This window comes from Mustela nivalis, assembly GCF_964662115.1.
Source record: "Mustela nivalis genome assembly, chromosome: 4".
Taxonomy (NCBI): Eukaryota; Metazoa; Chordata; class Mammalia; order Carnivora; family Mustelidae; genus Mustela; species Mustela nivalis.
In genome coordinates, this window is record NC_139023.1 from 28,458,270 (window position 1) to 28,477,263 (window position 18,994).

The 18,994-nt window shown below is 36.6% G+C and overlaps 1 protein-coding gene across 1 annotated transcript in view; it reads right to left on the reverse strand.

Annotated features, from left to right (window-relative positions):
* GABRB1 (gamma-aminobutyric acid type A receptor subunit beta1) overlaps positions 1–18,994 on the reverse strand; it is a 399,050-nt gene that overhangs the window by 290,174 nt on the left and 89,882 nt on the right. The window lies entirely within an intron of this gene.

An 18,994-nucleotide genomic window follows, 5' to 3' on the forward strand; every position in this document is an offset into this window, starting at 1 on the left:
CACTCAAATATCAAATCTCCAGAGCTCAAAGGAATGCTCAGTGGACCTTCCTTACCAGCAATGTACCAGTAACTTAAAATTGTGCCAAATCTCACTTTAGCATTGTTCCTTTCTCTACAGTTTTTATCACCAGATTGCGTGTGTGTGTGTGTGTGTGTGTGTGTGTGTGTGTTTGAAAGCTACGGGAAGAAATCATATTCCCAATGAGTTTCTGACTCACTGATTGCATGGAATTCATTTCTTCTTCTGAAAAACACTGACTTTTAACTATTTTTCTTCTTAAAGTTTTAGTTTTTTCTTTTTACTCATATTCTGCTCTTTTAACCTAATTTTAAATTATTTCTAAGTTTCAATCATATTTTCTTTTCTGCAACATCCCCCAACCCCCAGAAGAACTCTTTCCTGGAGTCTTCCATCAGCTTCATCTTCCATGGGTGATCTCCTCTTCAGACCCCTTACAGAAAACTCTTTACAGGATTCCCCTTAATTGCTTTTACTAATCAATCCATGGATCCCACATATTTCTTTCTTTTAAAAAATTTACTCCCTAAATTTTCTGATATATATTCTCAAGTGATTTTCTAAGTTAGAGTTTGTCATAGATAAATTGGAGCCATTGTGAAACTTCAATGCCTCTTAATTTGCTGATCAACCCTCTTAATTTACTGATAGTATTTCTGGTCATTGGATTTTAGATTTGAAACTATCTTCTCTCAAGACTTGAACTTAATTAACTCGTGTATTAGCATCTGGTGTTGCTAAAGAGAAATTTATGGCAGTATGATTCTCATTCTTTAGTGGTGACCAATTTTTTTTAAAGTTTTTATTTGAATTCCAGTTAGTTAACATACAGGTTATTTTTTCTTTTTTTTTTCTACTTCACTGGGGCTTTAAGATCTTTATCCTCAGAGGTTACATAGTTTCACAATGATATTCCTATGTGTGCTACTTTTGTCACTTATTTTTCTTTATATTTACTAGACTTTTTGAATTTAAAGATTTCATGCTTTTTTTCATTTCTAAGAAATGTTACTTATTTTATTGAGAATCTCTTCTTCTTCATTTTTTCTTTCTGGAATTCCTATATACCTCCTAGACTGAATCTCTTGGTCTCCTCTTCTCTTTCTTGACTACATTGGGGGGAATATCTCCCATTTTATATTTTCCTCCTTTTGCCTTCCTTTTTAAATTTCACCTGGTATATTTTTAATTACTAAGGGCTGTTCATTGTCGTTCCTTTTTCAAAGCATTTTGTTCTAGTCTTGAGGATGCAATACCTTCTTAAAACTCTCTAAGGATATGATTTAGACTTCGTTTAAATTTTTCTTTTTTTAAATAACTTTCTTTGTTTCTTTTAGAGTAAAATGTTTGACTGTTCTGCTTGATCTTTGTCATACCACATTCTCTCTTCAATTACACAGCAAATCTTGATTGATCATTGTGTTTAAGAATGAAGCAAATACGCTGCCTGGAAGTTTGTGGACTTGAGCGAATTAACGGGAAGCCAGCCATTATATTGCCCAAAGTACCAACATTGACACTAGTTCCTGCAGTTTGCCTTTGACCCTTTATCCATTTTACAGAACTCTTCTCCTTTTCCTCACACTTTCAAATCGGGAGTAAATATCCGGCTACTAGATATTCTAAATATTGTAGTGAGGAAATACAAAGATCGAGTGAAGGTAACATACAAAAGTTCCTATTCACATTTCAGTTATTCACTCATGTAATAAAACCACAAATTGTTATCAATAGGCTACAAATTTGTTAATCAAACAGACACATTTTATGCTCTTTTGAAGGTTACTTTCTTTTGCAAAGGAGATATTGAACAAATTAAAACATAAAGGCATATATGCTAGGTGTTATGAAGAAAATTAAAGCAGGGTAGAATAGACACAGAGTGATGATGAGTTTGAGGTAAAGGGGAGAGAAAGTGCTTGTCAAGATAAAGTCGTTCAGGAATATCTCTTTGATAGGGTGGTATTTCAATAGGGAATTGAAAGAAATAAGGAAGAAAAACATGGAGGTATTAAAAGGAAGCATGTTGTAAGCAGAGGGAGGAGGAAATCGAGACAAGATGGGATTTTTCCTGAAGGAATTATAGATACTTCTCTTGCTTGCCTCTGTATGAATGCTGACTTCCTACCTAGCAGCAGAGGTCTCAGAACATAATCTCTATGGTGGCTACTTCCATCTAGTTTCATCATGCCACCCTTATTCACATACTCTCCTTGATTTCAGGAATTTGTTGAGATTTCTAGTTCTTCAGTGACTCTATACTTTGTTTACTGTCATGAAATTTTAGCTTATAAAAACTTCTTTTTAATGGACGCTTCAGGAGTAGAGAACATAATTGAGTAGGTTCAGGTTGTCATTTTGAACAAATTTTTTAAAAAAATCTCTCTTCTGAAAATGATCTCTTATGCCTTTTTAAAAACAGTTTCAATACAAACCAAAAAGAGATAACTTTTTATCTAAAGAGGTTCTAAATCAACCTAAAAAGAATGGAGGATTTTAACAGTAATGTCAAGATGAGAATCTGTGTCATTATACTACCTCTCACATCTACAGGAAAATATCAAGAGGGAAAGTTAATATATAACAGATAAACACTGATTTATATTGCCATAAAGGAAACAAAACTGTTTAAAAAAAAAGGGATAGGAGGAGGGAGTCAAGATGGCGGAGAAGTAGCAGGCTGAGACTACTTCAGCTAGCCGGAGATCAGCTAGATAGCTTATCTAAAGATTGCAAACACCTGAAAATCCATCGGCAGATTGAAGAGAAGAAGAACAGCAATTCTGGAAACAGAAAAACAACCACTTTCTGAAAGGTAGGACCGGCGGAGAAGTGAATCCAAAGCGACGGGAAGATAGACCCCGGGGTTGCTCCCGGCAAGCGGCGGAGCAACCGCGCACAAAATCAGGACATTTAAAAGTCTGTTCCACTGAGGGACATCGCTCCAGAGGCTAAACCAGGGCGAAGCCCACGAGGGGTCAGCGTGGCCTCAGGTCCCGCAGGGTCACAGAAGGATTGGGGGTGTCTCAGTGTCGCAGAGCTTGTGGGTATTGGAACGGGAAAGCCGGCTACAGAGATAGAGCGACAGTAAGCTCATAGCTCGGGGTGACCTTGAACCGGTCGCAGGCTCGGTGAGCTCGGAGCGCGGCTGAGGTCAGGCAGACGGGAGTAACTGGCGCTGTTCTCTGAGGGCGCACTGAGGAGTGGGGCCCTGGGCTCTTGGCTCCTCTGGGCTGGAGACCAGGAGGCCGCCATTTGTAATCCCGTCCTCCGGAACTCTACAGAAAGCGCTCAGGGAACAAAAGCTCCTGAAAGCAAACCTGAGCTGATTACTCACCCCGGACCCTGGTAAGGGCGGTACAATTCCGCCTGGGGCAAAGACACTTGAGAATCACTACAACAAGCCCCTCCCCCAGAAGATCAACAAGAAATCCAGCCAGGATCAAGTTCACCTATCAAGGACTGCGGTTTCAATACCAAGGAGAGCAGCAGAATTCTAGAGGAGGAGAAAGCAAAGCACGGAACTCATGGCTTTTTCCCTGTGATATTTTTTAGCCTTGCAGTTAATTTAATTTTTTTCTTTTTCATTTTTTATTTTTTTTCTCGCCTTCTGGTAAATTTTTTTTTAACTTTTACCTTTTTCTTTTTTAACGTTTTTTAACCAGTTTATCTAATATATATATTTTTTCTTTTTTATATTTTCTTAATTGTTTTCTTTTTTTTGTTTTAATTCTTTTCTTTTTTTTTTCTATTTTCTTTTTTTTTTGTTCTTCCTTTTTAAACCTCTTTTTATCCCCTTTCTCCGCCCTCACGATTTGGGACCTCTTCTAATTTGGTTAAAGCATATTTTCCTGGGGTTGTTGCCACCCTTTTAGTATTTTACTTGCTCCTTCATATACTCTTATCTGGACAAAATGACAAGAAGGAAAAATTCAACACAAAAAAAAAGAACAAGAGGCAGTACCAAAGGCTAGGGACCTAATCAATACAGACATTGGTAATATGTCAGATCTAGAGTTCAGATGACAATTCTCAAGGTTCTAGTCGGGCTCGAAAAAGGCATGGAAGATATTAGAGAAACCCTCTCGAGAGATATAAAAGCCCTTTCTGGAGAAATAAAAGAACTAAAATCTAACCAAGTTGAAATCAAAAAAGCTATTAATGAGGTGCAATCAAAAATGGAGGCTCTCACTGCTAGGATAAATGAGGCAGAAGAAAGAATTAGTGATATAGAAGACCAAATGACAGAGAATAAAGAAGCTGAGCAAAAGAGGGAAAAACAGCTACTGGGCCACAAGGGGAGAATTTGAGAGATAAGTGACACCATAAGATGAAACAACATTAGAATAATTGGGATTCCAGAAGAAGAAGAAAGAGAGAGGGGAGCAGAAGGTATACTGGAGAGAATTATTGGGGAAAATTTCCCCAATATGGCAAAGGGAACGAGCATCAAAATTCAGGAGGTTCAGAGAACGCCCCTCAAAATCAATAAGAATAGGCCCACACCCCGTCACCTAATAGTAAAATTTACAAGTCTCAGTGACAAAGAGAAAATCCTGAAAGCAGCCCGGGAAAAGAAGTCTGTAACATACAATGGTAAAAATATTAGATTGGCAGCTGACTTATCCACAGAGACCTGGCAGGCCAGAAAGAGCTGGCATGATATTTTCAAGCACTAAATTAGAAAAACATGCAGCCAAGAATACTATATCCAGCTAGGCTATCATTGAAAATAGAAGGAGAGATTAAAAGCTTCCAGGACAAACAAAAACTGAAAGAATTTGCAAACACCAAACCAGCTCTACAGGAAATCTTGAAAGGGTTCCTCTAAGCAAAGAGAGAGCCTACAAGTGGTAGATCAGAAAGGAACAGAGACCATATACAGTAACAGTCACCTTACAGGCAATACAATGGCACTAAATTCATATCTCTCAATAGTTACCCTGAATGTGAATGGGCTAAATGCCCCTGTCAAAAGACACAAGGTATCAGAATGAATAAAAAAACAAAACCCATCTATATGTTGCCTCCAAGAAACTCATTTTAAGCCCGAAGACACCTCCAGATTTAAAGTGAGGGGGTGGAAAAGAATTTACCATGCTAATGGACATCAGAAGAAAGCAGGAGTGGCAATCCTTATATCAGATCAATTAGATTTTAAGCCAAAGACTATAATAAGAGATGAGGAAGGACACTATATCATACTCAAAGGGTCTGTCCAACAAGAAGATTTAACAATTTTAAATATCTATGCCCCCAACGTGGGAGCAGCCAACTATATAAACCAATTAATAACAAAATCAAGGAAACACATCAACAATAATACAATAATAGTAGGGGACTTTAACACTCCCCTCACTGAAATGGACAGATCATCCAAGCAAAAGATCAGCAAGGAAATAAAGGCCTTAAACGACACACTGGACCAGATGGACATCACAGATATTTTCAGAACATTTCATCCCAAAGCAACAGAATACACATTCTTCTCTAGTGCACATGGAACATTCTCCAGAATAGATCACATCCTAGGTCCTAAATCAAGACTCAACCAGTATCAAAAGATTGGGATCATTCCCTGCATATTTTCAGACCACAATGCTCTAAAGCTAGAACTCAACCACAAAAGGAAGTTTGAAAAGAACCCAAATACATGGAGACTAAACAGCATCCTTTTAAAGAATGAATGGGTCAACCGGGAAATTAAAGAAGAATTGAAAAAATTCATGGAAACAAATGATAATGAAAATACAATGGTTCAAAAGCTGTGGGACACAACAAAGGCAGTCCAGAGAGGAAAATATATAGTGGTACAAGCCTTTCTCAAGAAACAAGAAAGGTCTCAGTTACACAACCTAACCCTACCCCTAAAGGAGCTGGAGAAAGAACAAGAAAGAAACCCTAAGCCCAGCAGGAGAAGAGAAATCATAAAGATCAGAGGAGAAATCAATGAAATAGAAACCAAAAAAGCAATAGAACAAATAAACGAAACTAGGAGCTGGTTCTTTGAAAGAATTAATAAAATTGATAAACCCCTGGCCCGACTTATCAAAAAGAAAAGAGAAAGGACCCAAATAAATAAAATCATGAATGAAAGAGGAGAGATCACAACTAACACCAAAGAAAAACAAACTATTATAAGAACATACTATGAGCTACTCTACGCCAATAAATTTGACAATCTGGAAGAAATGGATGCATTCCTAGAAACATATAAACTACCACAACTGAACCAGGAAGAAATAGAAAGCCTGAACAGACCCATAACCAGTAAGGAGATTGAAACAGTCATTAAAAATCTCCAAACAAACAAAAGCCCAGGGCCAGACGGCTTCCTGGGGGAATTCTACCAAACATTTAAAGAAGAACTAATTCCTATTCTCCTGAAACTGTTCCAAAAAATAGAAATGGAAGGAAAACATCCAAACTCATTTTATGAGGCCAGCATCACCTTGATCCCAAAACCAGACAAGGATCCCACCAAAAAAGAGAGCTATAGACCAATATCCTTGTGAACATAGATGCGAAAATACTCAACAAAATACTAGCCAATAGGATTCAACAGTACATTAAAAGGATTATTCACCACGACCAAGTGGGATTTATTCCAGGGCTGCAAGGTTGGTTCAACATCCGCAAATCAGTCAATGTGATACAACACATCAATAAAAGAAAGAAGAAGAACCATATGATAGTCTCAATAGATGCTGAAAAAGCATTTGACAAAGTACAGCATCCCTTCCTGATCAAAACTCTTCAAAGTGTAGGGATAGAGGGCAAATACCTCAATATTATCAAAGCCATCTATGAAAAACCCACCGCAAAAATCATTCTCAATGGAGAAAAACTGAAAGCTTTTCCGCTAAGGATAGGAACACGGCAGGGATCTCCATTATCACCACTGCTATTAAACATAGTACTAGAGGTCCTAGCCTCAGCAATCAGACAACAAAAGGAAATTAAAGGCATCCAAATTGGCAAAGAAGAAGTCAAATTATCACTCTTCGCAGATGATATGATACTATACGTGGAAAACCCAAAAAAGACTCCACTCCAAAACTGCTAGAACTTATACAGGAATTCAGTAAAGTGTCAGGATATAAAATCAATGCACAGAAATCAGTTGCATTTCTCTACACCAACAGCAAGTCAGAAGAAAGAGAAATTAAGGAGTCCATCTCATTTACAATTGCACCCAAAACCATAAGATACCTAGGAATAAACCTAACCAAAGAGACACAGAATCTATACTCAGAAAACTATAAAGTACTCATGAAAGAAATTGAGGAAGACACAAAGAAATGGAAAAATGTTCCATGCTCCTGGATTGGAAGAATAAATATTGTGAAAATGTCTATGCTACCTAAAGCAATCTACACATTTAATGCAATTTTTATCAAAGTACCATCTATCTTTTTCAAAGAAATGGAACAAATAATTCTAAAATTTATATGGAACCAGAAAAGACCTCGAATAGCCAAAGGGATATTGAAAAAGAAAGCCAACGTTGGTGGCATCACAATTCCGGACTTCAAGCTCTATTACAAAGCTGTCACCATCAAGACAGTATGGTACTGGCACAAAAGCAGACACATAGATCAATGGAACAGAATAGAGAGCCCAGAAATAGACCCTCAAATCTATGGTCAACTCATCTTCGACAAAGCAGGAAAGAATGTCCAATGGAAAAAAGACAGCCTCTTCAATAAATGGTGCTGGGAAAATTGGACAGCCACATGCAGAAAAATGAAATTGGACCATTTCCTTACACCACACACAAAAATAGACTCAAAATGGATAAAGGACCTCAATGTGCGAAAGGAATCCATCAAAATCCTTGAGGAGAACACAGGCAGCAACCTCTTCAACCTCAGCCACTGCAACATCTTCCTAGGAACAACGCCAAAGGCAAGGGAAGCAAGGGCAAAAATGAACTATTGGGATTACATCAAGAACAAAAGCTTTTGCACAGCAAAGGAAACAGTTAACAAAATCAAAAGACAACTGACAGAATGGGAGAAGATATTTGCAAACGACATATCAGATAAAGGACTAGTGTCCAGAATCTATAAAGAACTTAGCAAACTCAACACCCAAAGAATAAATAATCCAATCAAGAAATGGGCAGAGGACATGAACAGACATTTCTGCAAAGAAGACATTCAGATGGCCAACAGACACATGAAAAAGTGTTCCATATCACTCGGCATCAGGGAAATACAAATCAAAACCACAATGAGATATCACCTCACACCAGTCAGAATGGCTAAAATAAAGAAGTCAGGAAATGACAGATGCTGGAGAGGATGCAGAGAAAGGGGAACGCTCCTACACTGTTGGTGGGAATGCAAGCTGGTGCAGCCACTCTGGAAAACAGCATGGAAGTTCCTCAAAATGTTGAAAATAGAACTGCCCTATGACCCAGCAATTGCACTATTGGGTATTTACCCTAAAGATACAAACGTAGTGATCCAAAGGGCCACGTGCACCCGAATGTTTATAGCAGCAATGTCCACAATAGCCAAACTATGGAAAGAACCTAGATGTCCATCAACAGATGAATGGATCAAGAAGATGTGGTATATATACACAATGGAATACTATGCAGCCATCAAAAGAAATGAAATCTTGCCATTTGCAACAACATGGATGGAACTAGAGCGTATCATGCTTAGCGTAATAAGTCAAGCAGAGAAAGACAACTATCATATGATCTCCCTGATATGAGGAAGTGGTGATGCAACATGGGGGCTTAAGTGGGTAGGAGAAGAATAAATGAAACAAGATGGGATTGGGAGGGAGACAAACCATAAGTGACTCTTAATCTCACAAAACAAACTGAGGGTTGCTGGGGGAAGGGGATTTGGGAGAAGGGGGTGGGATTATGGACATTGGGGAGGGAATGTGCTTTGGTGAGTGCTGTGAAGTGTGTAAACCTGGCGATTCACAGACCTGTACCCCTGGGGATAAAAATATATGTTTATAAAAAATAAAAAATTAAAACATTAAAAAAAAAGAGAGAAATTAAACCTGATTGGCACCTTCCCAATAAAATCAGTCCAATGTAATGTTTTATGAATAGATTTTTACTCTCCTTCAATATCACCATAGTCAAATATCCAATGAATATTTAATAAACCAAAGCAAATAAAATGAACCTAAGTCCTAAGTATATGAAAACCCATGAAGCTTTTTTTTTTTTTTTTTGAGGCAGTAGTCAGGAGGCCGTTTGTAAAATTAAATTATAAATTAAAAAAAAAAAAGGAGACAACCTTTTATCAAATCTGAAACTCTCATTCTACGAGCTATAAAAACTGTTTGCTCTGCCAGAGATATCAGTAATGGTTCTCAGCCATTGTACTTGTCAGTCAGAAGACATCCAGACTCCTTACATCCCTTCTGATAGTCAACCTTATCTAAGGATTCAGTAGTTTGCCCGAGTCCATGGAGAGCTGGCCACATAACAGAAATGTAAACTGGGCCATCAAACTCCAGGAATTCGTTCTTTCATTGTATCATAACACTGCATGGCTCATTTCAAAATAACAAGCATTTCCTACACCCTGACAAATCTGACTTTGGCAATGGTAGGAGGGCAGGTGATGATAAAATCTAAAACTATGGCTACATTATGTGAAATGACTTGCACTCAGAAATAACAAGACTCCCAAGAAGTAAAACTGGACTTCAGCATTCAGAAAATAGCTTCTTTGGTTTTCTTCCTGAGGGAAAGACAACAGAATGTTTGTGTGAATGTGGGCACCCAGAAACTTTAAACCATGGTAAGTGGGTTGTAAGTGGGAATGGTTTTACAGATGTGTAGACAGACCTTCAGCTTTGGTTTATTCACCTGTCAATCTGATCATAAGTTGATCTTCACTGGGCCTGTTCCCTGTACTAGCATTTGAAAGACATTAAAAACTTGACTTGGAACCATATAACGCTAATTCCTTCAGTCAAGAAAGAGTTATTGAGCCCAATATGGGCCAAGCACAGTGCTGAGAGCTAGGGAGACAATAAGGAGTAAAACACAAAAGAGTCCCTGTGATTTTGGCCCTTAGAGCATATGGGGTCCTTGCCCTCATTATGTATATGATCTACTGCAGGAGACAGGTACTAATTAATAATCATACAATTAAATATATAAATAAAATGGTAACTCTAAAAGCAGGTAATAAGAGGATTTAAGCATTCCTGGTTCAGGGGTGGGGGTAGTTGAAAGAAAAGCCATAGTAGCTTGAGCTAGGTGTCATGGAGGAGTGTGCCATGGCAAGACCACAGAGAGGAGCAGGGACCCCCCACCCAGCTGTACTTAAGGTTAATGGTCTTCATCCTGAACACAGTGGTAAGACATTGAAGGGTTTAAGCAGGGAAGTGACATAATCAAATTTGCATTTTGGGAAGAAAAATCCTTGGTTTGCCAAGGGGGAGAGATTATGGGGGAGGAAAAGGTGTGGAGATTCAGCTGGGAGATGATGCAGGAAACAATCAACCAGGCAGGACATGGGGGCATGAGATTCCCTGGGACATTTTTAGCAGAGTTTTCAATATACTTTTCAAAAGTCAGATCTTTAAGTGAGGCCATGATTTATACACTTAAAAAGTAAAGCCAAATTTTATCTATTCCTCTATGTATTTATATATTGATCTTCTTGCTTTATTTATTTATTTTTTTCTCCTATGCTGGCCTAACTCCATTCCTGGAACGTTGGTTCTCTCTTCTTGCCCAGAGTCTTTGAACACTTGATATATCCTCTTCAAGGGAATGCTCTTCCTTCAAATCATGATTTGGCCTTAGTGAAATATCTCACTCTTTAGGAAACCTTAAATTGGCTCTTAAAAGACAGGATAGCTATATTCATGGTATCTCCCATTGCCCCAGATAGACCATGGGCCTTAATTAACTATTTATAATTGCTCATCTAATTCTGTCTCTCTTGATCAACTGTAATGTCTTGAAGGTAGAAATCGTGTTTATCATAACACCATTTTATTTACATACCTACAGCATGTGACACATTGTCAGAACTGAAAAAATATTTGCCAGTTAAATGAACGCAATACAACAGAATTTGCTTGACAAGACTAAATCTGGATGTTTTATCTTTGAAATAGCTGTTTTTTGTTTGTTTGTTTGTTTGTTTGTTTGTTTTTTAGGGTGACAGTTCATGTTGGTATTTTGTTTGTATTTTTTGCTGGGGGGGGATCTAATTTATTTCAGCTTTGGATCCTCTTTGCTAGTGATCGCCCATCATGCCTATTTTATGATGAATATTCTAGAGAGCAGACTGTGGTATGGACCAGCACCTAGTTGAAGAAGATATTCAATTCCTCCTCTTCTCAGTGGGGGAGGAGCAAGGAAGATAGGTGGATAGGTGGGAAGGAATGATCTATTTGGAAATAAATGATGTTGGAGTTGCACTGCTTATTGGAATCCTTTTCACATGTGTACCTGCAAGCTGCCTTTTGGTAAAGGTATTCTCACGACAACTTCACGCACTTCTAATAACTCCGCTTGGGACTCAGTATGCACCACGTCAGCTTACCTGGGGATTCACACCTTATTGTCACACACTAGGGCTGTTGCTATGCTCTGGTTACTTTGTAGCAATTATGAGAAGAGTTGAGGTTCAGTTTAAAACTCAGTCACCCTCTAATGGCCTGAGGCAGATTTCATTCATAAGCGTGTGACTTCCCTCTCAGAAATAAGAGGAACTAGTTTTCCCCTCACTTTTTGTTTGTTTGTTTTTTGGCCATAAAAGCCATCACAACAACACAGAATAAATATTTATGATGAAAGAAATAGACTATATTTTAGCAACCCATTAAAGCATATCCTGTGTGGAGAAATCCATGACCAGCTTCAGGAAATCATTAATTCTATGGATAGCTTGAGAAGGGTTGCTCCAATCTCTTTTCCCAAAAGGGAAAACTCATGGCAGCAATTCTGTGATGCATTAGTCTAATTTTGGTTAATCATGTGTATTACATTGCTGATACTACTTTATTTTTAATTCTTTTTTCTTTTACCACAAGAAATAGGTTGCCAGTAGGTCACTATTCTTTACCAATATACAGCTTTATACTTAAGCAATTTACCTAAACCTAAACAGGTCACTATAATCAAATCTACGCTGTCATGATAACAGACTGAAAGCAAGAGAAAAAAAGACCAGTGTCTGGAGAGATCAGGGCCACTGTTCTTCTTTCTGGGCAAAATACCGTTTTTTACCCCATCATCAGTCATGTCTAAACATTCCAGAAGGGGGAAAACTCTCAAAAATATTAACTCTCTGAAAGATGATAAAATAAGAAACCCATACATGAAATCATCTACATGATACACTTTCTGTACTTGGGGTTGGATTTACCTACTTTAGAATTTCATCTAAGTAGAATTATACAATATACAGTTTTAAATCTAGTTTCTTCTCTTCAACATGTTTGTGAGATGAATTAAAGATATTGGTAATTTATATCTTATCTTTCTATCTTCTTAGTTTGAGTAGATTAGTCTAAGTAGAAGTTTTTCTATTTCATTGATTTTCTCTTTTATCTTTATTATTTCCTTTCTTATACTTAATTTGATTTAGTTTTCTCTTTTCTTCCTCATTTCTTAAGATGAAGGCTGGATCGTTGATGGGAGATCTTTCTTTTTTAATATAAGCATTTATACCTCCCTTCCTGCACTGCTCCAGGTACATTCCATAATTTTGATTTGTAGAATCTTCATTTTTAATTTAGTCCACAATATATCTACTTTGGCTTTCTTATTATTAATGTTCAAAGATGGAACATCTTTCCATCCAAAGATGGAACATGGAACAAAGATGGAACAAAAGATGTTGCATCTTTTCATATTACTCTATGTAAGCCCATCTGCATCTTTATATCTAGAATGGATTTCTTATGGACATTATTCTGACTCTGCCTTTTCATTGGCGTGTTTGCATGTGATTTATATTTAAGATAGTTTTTTTAAATTAACATATAATGTATTATTTGTTTCAGGGGTACAGGTCTGTGATTCATCAGTCTTACACAATTCACAGCACTCACCATAGCACAAACCCTCCCCAGTGTTCATCACCCAGCTACCCCAACTCTCTCATCCCCCTCTCCTCCAGCAACCCTCAGTTTGTTTCCTGAGATTAAGAGTCTCTTATGGTTTGTGTCCTTCTCTGTTTTTTTCTTGTTTCATTTTTCCCTCCCTTCCTTTACAATACTCTGCCTTCTTTTCAAATTCCTCATATCAGTGAGATCATATGATAATTGCCTTTCTCTGACTGACTTATTTTGCTTAGCACAATACCCTCTATCTAGTTCCATCCACATTGTTGCAAATGGCAAGATTTTATGTTTTTCCATCTTCTTTATCCATTCATCTGTTGATGGACATCTAGGCTCTCCCCATACTTCAGCTATTGTGGACGTTGCTGCTATAAACATTTGGGTGCACGTGCCCCTTCAGATCACTACATTTGCATCTTTAGGATAAACATCTAGTAGTGCAATTGCTGGGCCATGGGGTAGCTCTATTTTCAACTTCTTGAGGAACCTCCATACTGTTTTCCAGAGTGGTTGCACCAGCTTGCATTCCCACCAACAGCGTAGGAGGATTCCCCTTTCTCCGAATCCTCGCCAACATCTGTCGTTTCCTGACTGGTTATTTTTAGCCATTCTGACTGGTGTGAGGTGGTATCTCATTGTGGTTTTGATTTGTATTTCCCTGATACTGAGTGATGTTGAGGACTTTCTCATGTTTCTGTTGGCCATTTGGATGTTTTCTTTGCAGAAATGTCTGTTCATGTCTTCCGCCCATTTCTTGATTGGATTATTTATTCTTTGGGTGTTGAGTTTGATAAGTTCTTTATAGATTTTGGATACTATATTTAAGATAATTGATGATACAATTAGGTTTAAAATTATCTTATTGCTATTTGTTTTCTACTTGTCCTCTCCTTTTTTTTTTTCCTTTTCCTGCCTTGTTTTAGATTAATTAAATTTTTAGTATTCTATTTTATGCCCATTATTGAGTTACTGAATTGCTCATCTACATTTAACTTTCTTTAGTGGTTGCTCTATAGTTTACAATATGCATCTATAATTGATCATAGTGGGAGGCAATATTTTAAATCTCATTTTACAGATGAAGTGACTAGAAGCACAGAAAGCTTTATATACTTGCCTGAGATCATACAGCTTGTAAGAGGCAAAGAAAATGTTGAGAAGGAAACACAGAGTTTAGCCCAGATGGAGGAGCTCATGTGCAGAATAGCAGATGAGCAATGAGATAGTGAGAAAACATTCTGACAGACAGTAAAAGAAAGACACTAGATACTACATTACTTTAATAGATAATGAATTAATTCATGAAGAAAAAGGAAAGGTCCTAGTAACTGGTAGCAATGAAAGAAAGAAGGAATAATTTAAGTAAAAAATAATTTCCTTAATATTTTATATTTATTTCCATGGGCAGTGTTGGCTATGGAAACTAATTGAGGCTGATTTAATTTGCACCTCCAAATATTCTAAAGCTAAATGATTTCAGAGATATACCTATGTGTGTGTGTATCCAATTATGTTTGTTTTAGTCTTTCTTTTTATATTCCTAGTACTTTAGAAATTATGGCTATATTGATATCATTCCTCTATGTTTGATCTAAATAAAGTTCTTTAGTCTACTATTCTTGTAATTAATATTGTAAGCATTTTATCCATACAAGATACTATAATAAAAAATAAGGCTTAATATAAGGAAGCATTCTGATTTTTTTCCCTCTATTCAAACTGTATCTGATTTTGCCCTATTTTTATAATTCTTAAAAATAACATGCAAAGGGACAGCTGTATTATGAACGTGGAAGCAGAGGCTAACCACCTACATAGAAAACATTTTTAGCACCTCATCTAGCTTATGCAGAAACGGAGGCTCACTATGGAAAAAAAATAGCTGGAAATATATATTTTGTTCAGGTCTCTTATTCCCTCTTTTCTACTGGTTCAGCTTCATTACTGATCTTCCTGTAATTTTTGCCAGTGTGTTCTTTCTCCCATGACTCAACCTGTACACAGCCATTAGCTTATCCTTGTGAAGCTTTTTACCTATTTGCTCAAAAATTTCCAGTAGCTTATTCATTAAATAAATAACAGGTTTCCTAGAATAGCATTAAAAGGCTCCATAGTCTGATTTTTGATTTACTTTCCAGACTTCTCTCTCAATATTCTTTCATCAACATCATAGTCAGTATAAATCCAATGCTTTTTCCTATTTTAAATGTATATTTTGTTTCCTCTAAGCCCAGACTTAACATTGTATTTGTAAAGTCTTTCCTAATACCAACATTTTAAAGCCCTACCCATTCTTCAGAACATGAGGTCTCACAGTAAAATATTTTTAAAATAATCCCTCAGCTTTTTGATCCCTCTATCTAGTTTACAGAATTAATAGACCTATCTGAAGCCCTATGATCTTGGGTAGTACAATTATGTTGCACAGCTTTTATTCTCCTATTGATTTATGTACAGAATATATATTGATTTATATATTAATAAATATATCTATATTCATAAAGAGATATAGGTGTATATACATATTTATGTGTTTTTATTATTGAATTATAATTGACATACAATGTTATATTAGTTTCAGGTGTGCAACATACAGGTTTGACAATTTTCTATACATTACTCAGTGCTTACCAAGGTAAGTATAGTCACCATCTGTCACCATACAATGTTATTACAATGTTATTGACTATATATCCTATGCTGTATTTTACATCCCTATGACTTATTTATTTTATAACTGTTAAGCCTGTACCTTTTAGTCCCTTTTATCTATTTCACTCGTACCTCCATCCACCTTTCCCCAAAACAACCACCAGTTTGTTCTCTATATTTAAGAATAGGCTTTTTATTTGTTCATTTGTTTTGTTTTTTGGTGATCAGGGAGCCTGACAACAAGGTCCATTCCAGGACGCCGGATCATGACCTTAGTTGAAGGCAGACACGCTTTGTTGCTTAACTGATTGAGCTACCCAGGCGCCCCTCACTTTTTAAATTTTAAATTCTGTGAAGAAAGGAACAGTTTATTTCATCTCAACCCAGAATAACACTTCTTGTAAAGTGGCTATGATAAATTTTATTTGAAAGAACAAATAAAGAAATGCTGGATTTACTGAATAAACATTCCCAAGGGACGTTTATGATTTCAAAGTGCAGAGCATTTGAAGAAGTCGAGAGTCTTCTGGCTTGTCCGTCTATCTGCTTTCAGATTATTGTACAATGACAGCCTCCTACTTTTGTATGTTAATATAGACAGCACCACAAGCTACTAAGCTATTTCTCAGTTCCAATCCTGACTTTCTATATTCAGTAGTTCCACTAAACTTTCAGTGTGGCCAGCTCCTTTGTCTGAGGCTCCGTGAGTAGAGAGAGCTAGAGGGAGTCTGCAACTCTGGAGGAGAAAGAAGGCATGTGCTCTTCCTGTGGGTTTGCTGCCCGAGTTTCTGGCCCACTGTGGTTTCCCTGAGCCTCACCTCAGCAAGGCTTCTTCACTCCAGCAGGGAGCATTCCGTCTTGTTAACAGCAGCTGTGGCAGTATTTCCAGCCCTTACAGAACCAGCTCCATCACCCTGCTCCTCCGGGATCCCGGCTCCTGTTAAGCAGTGCCCACTTCTCAGAGGCCTGTTTCTACTCCATGAGCCCCTCCTCCCACAGTCTGTTTTAATGATTCCAACCTCTTTCCCTATTTCAACAGCCATGGAGGTGGTAGCTGCTTTCAGAAATTATAACTTCCATGACAGCTTAGAATTCCCCTTTTTACTCTTCCAGTAGCCTATTATATCAAATGCAAAAGGAAGAGTTTTCCTGCAAAAAAAAACAATGAAGACCAAACAGTCTGAAATTTATTTTACCCAGAACGAATTCTGCAAATTGAGATTCAACATTGGCAACTAAAATTTTGAACTTCTCTGCAGAGAAAGTATTTCCTTGACCACTGATGATTCCAAGTTTTCAAGCATAAATCTTGTTACATGATTTTGGAGGTACAACTCTGGGCAATATTACGGTGACAGGATGATCACATTAAATGCTGACAGGGCTTCCCCAGAAGCTCTGTTCCGGGCTGTTTGTGGAATTGAAAAGTTGGAACAGTAAGCTGGAGAAGAATTAAAGTTATGGACATCGCGGAGATGGACTACAAAACCAGATAATAGAAGTGTCTATATTTTTTTTTACTTCACAAGAAGATCATGCCTAACAAATTCATATGAATTATTAAAAATTAAATCATTAAGAAATTAAGTATTTTGAGATGTATTCAAATCAAAAGACATGAATTATACACATTTGGTGTTTATTTACCATAATTATTTCTAAGTCTCTAAGGAAACCACCTCCAAATTCCAAACAAATATCTTCTTTCACTTACATAAAATAATTTAAATATGACTACACTTAATGAAAATTGGTGTGCATATACATCCTTTGAAATAGAATCCATTTCTATGTTTAAAATGTATCTTCATAGAGGAATATCTAAGCACATCTCAGTGTAATGGTATTTATATGTTTTTATGTGTTATATAGTATACATATATATAATTTTTTTTAATAAAATTCTATTTAAACCATCTAGGAAAATTAATATTTTCAGGGCATGTAATAAGTTTTTTTGAAAAGAAGATGCATTTTTAATTATGAACTATTTTTAAGGTTACAGAAAATAAGAGTGGATAATGTACTGAGAACTTACCCAGTTTTACTAAATCTTAAGGGCTTGCTATATTTGATTTTGAATACTTAGAGTAATTACCAATTTAGTTGAAGAATATTGAATGCTTCAAAACTCCTTTCCCAAATTTCTTTGCCAAATTATAAGCTGATTTTGATGTTTCCCTTTTACAACTTTGTTTTGTCCTATTTGTTCATGTATATATATTCCAAAAGTACTGGGTGCCTGGGTGGCTCAGTGGGTTAAGCTTCTGCCTTCGGCTCAGGTCATGATCTCAGGGTCCTGGGATTGAGTTCCACATCGGGCTCTCTGCTCAACAGAGAGCCTGCTTCCTCTTCTCTCTCTCTCTGCCTGCCTCTCTGCCTACTTGTGATCTCTCTCTGTCAAATAAATAAATAAAATCTTTAAAAAAAAACACATCTAATTCTTTTGTAACTTCTCAAATATTATGTTTTATCATATATTACATGTCATTATGCAATATATTTTTTGCTCAAAATTAAATTTCTGAGATTTATATATGTTGATATGTGGTACCTCTAGTTCATTCATCCTGACTCTATTTCATTGTATGTATGCTACAATTTGCTTATCCATTCTTCCATAATGAACACTAAATTTGTTTCCAATATTTTCTTAAACAAACAATGCTGCAGTGAACATTCTAGTGCATATCTACTTATGTTTGTGAGTTACAGTTCTCATATACACACCTGGAAGTGGAAATCTCTTGGGCTGAATGTTAAACACATCTTCAACCATACTAGATCCTATCAATACAAGGTTTGTACCAATAAACACTCCTTCCTGCAGTGCATGAGAGTTTCTGTTTCTCCAGTTTCTCCTATCAGTTCACATCTTAATTTGTACTTAGTGAATATTTATTGATGCCCAATTGTTTTATTTTGCACGTATTTGTTTACTAGTTACATTGAACCTCTTTTTAGGTGCTTATTGGCCACATAAGTTTTTTTTTTTGTGCAAAGTACTATTTAAAATCCGTTACCTGATTTTCTACTGGGTAGTTTTATATATCATAGATAGTAATGTTGTGCATTTACACACACTTTGGAAATTTTCCCTCAGCTTAAGTGTTGTATTTTAGCTTTATTCTTGGTTTCTTAGGTTGAAGTTAATGTTTTAATTCTGATGTGGTCAATTTTAGCAATTTTTATTTTGTGTCTTATCATTTTTGTATTTTGTTTACAAACTATTTTCTCTAAGTCATATATA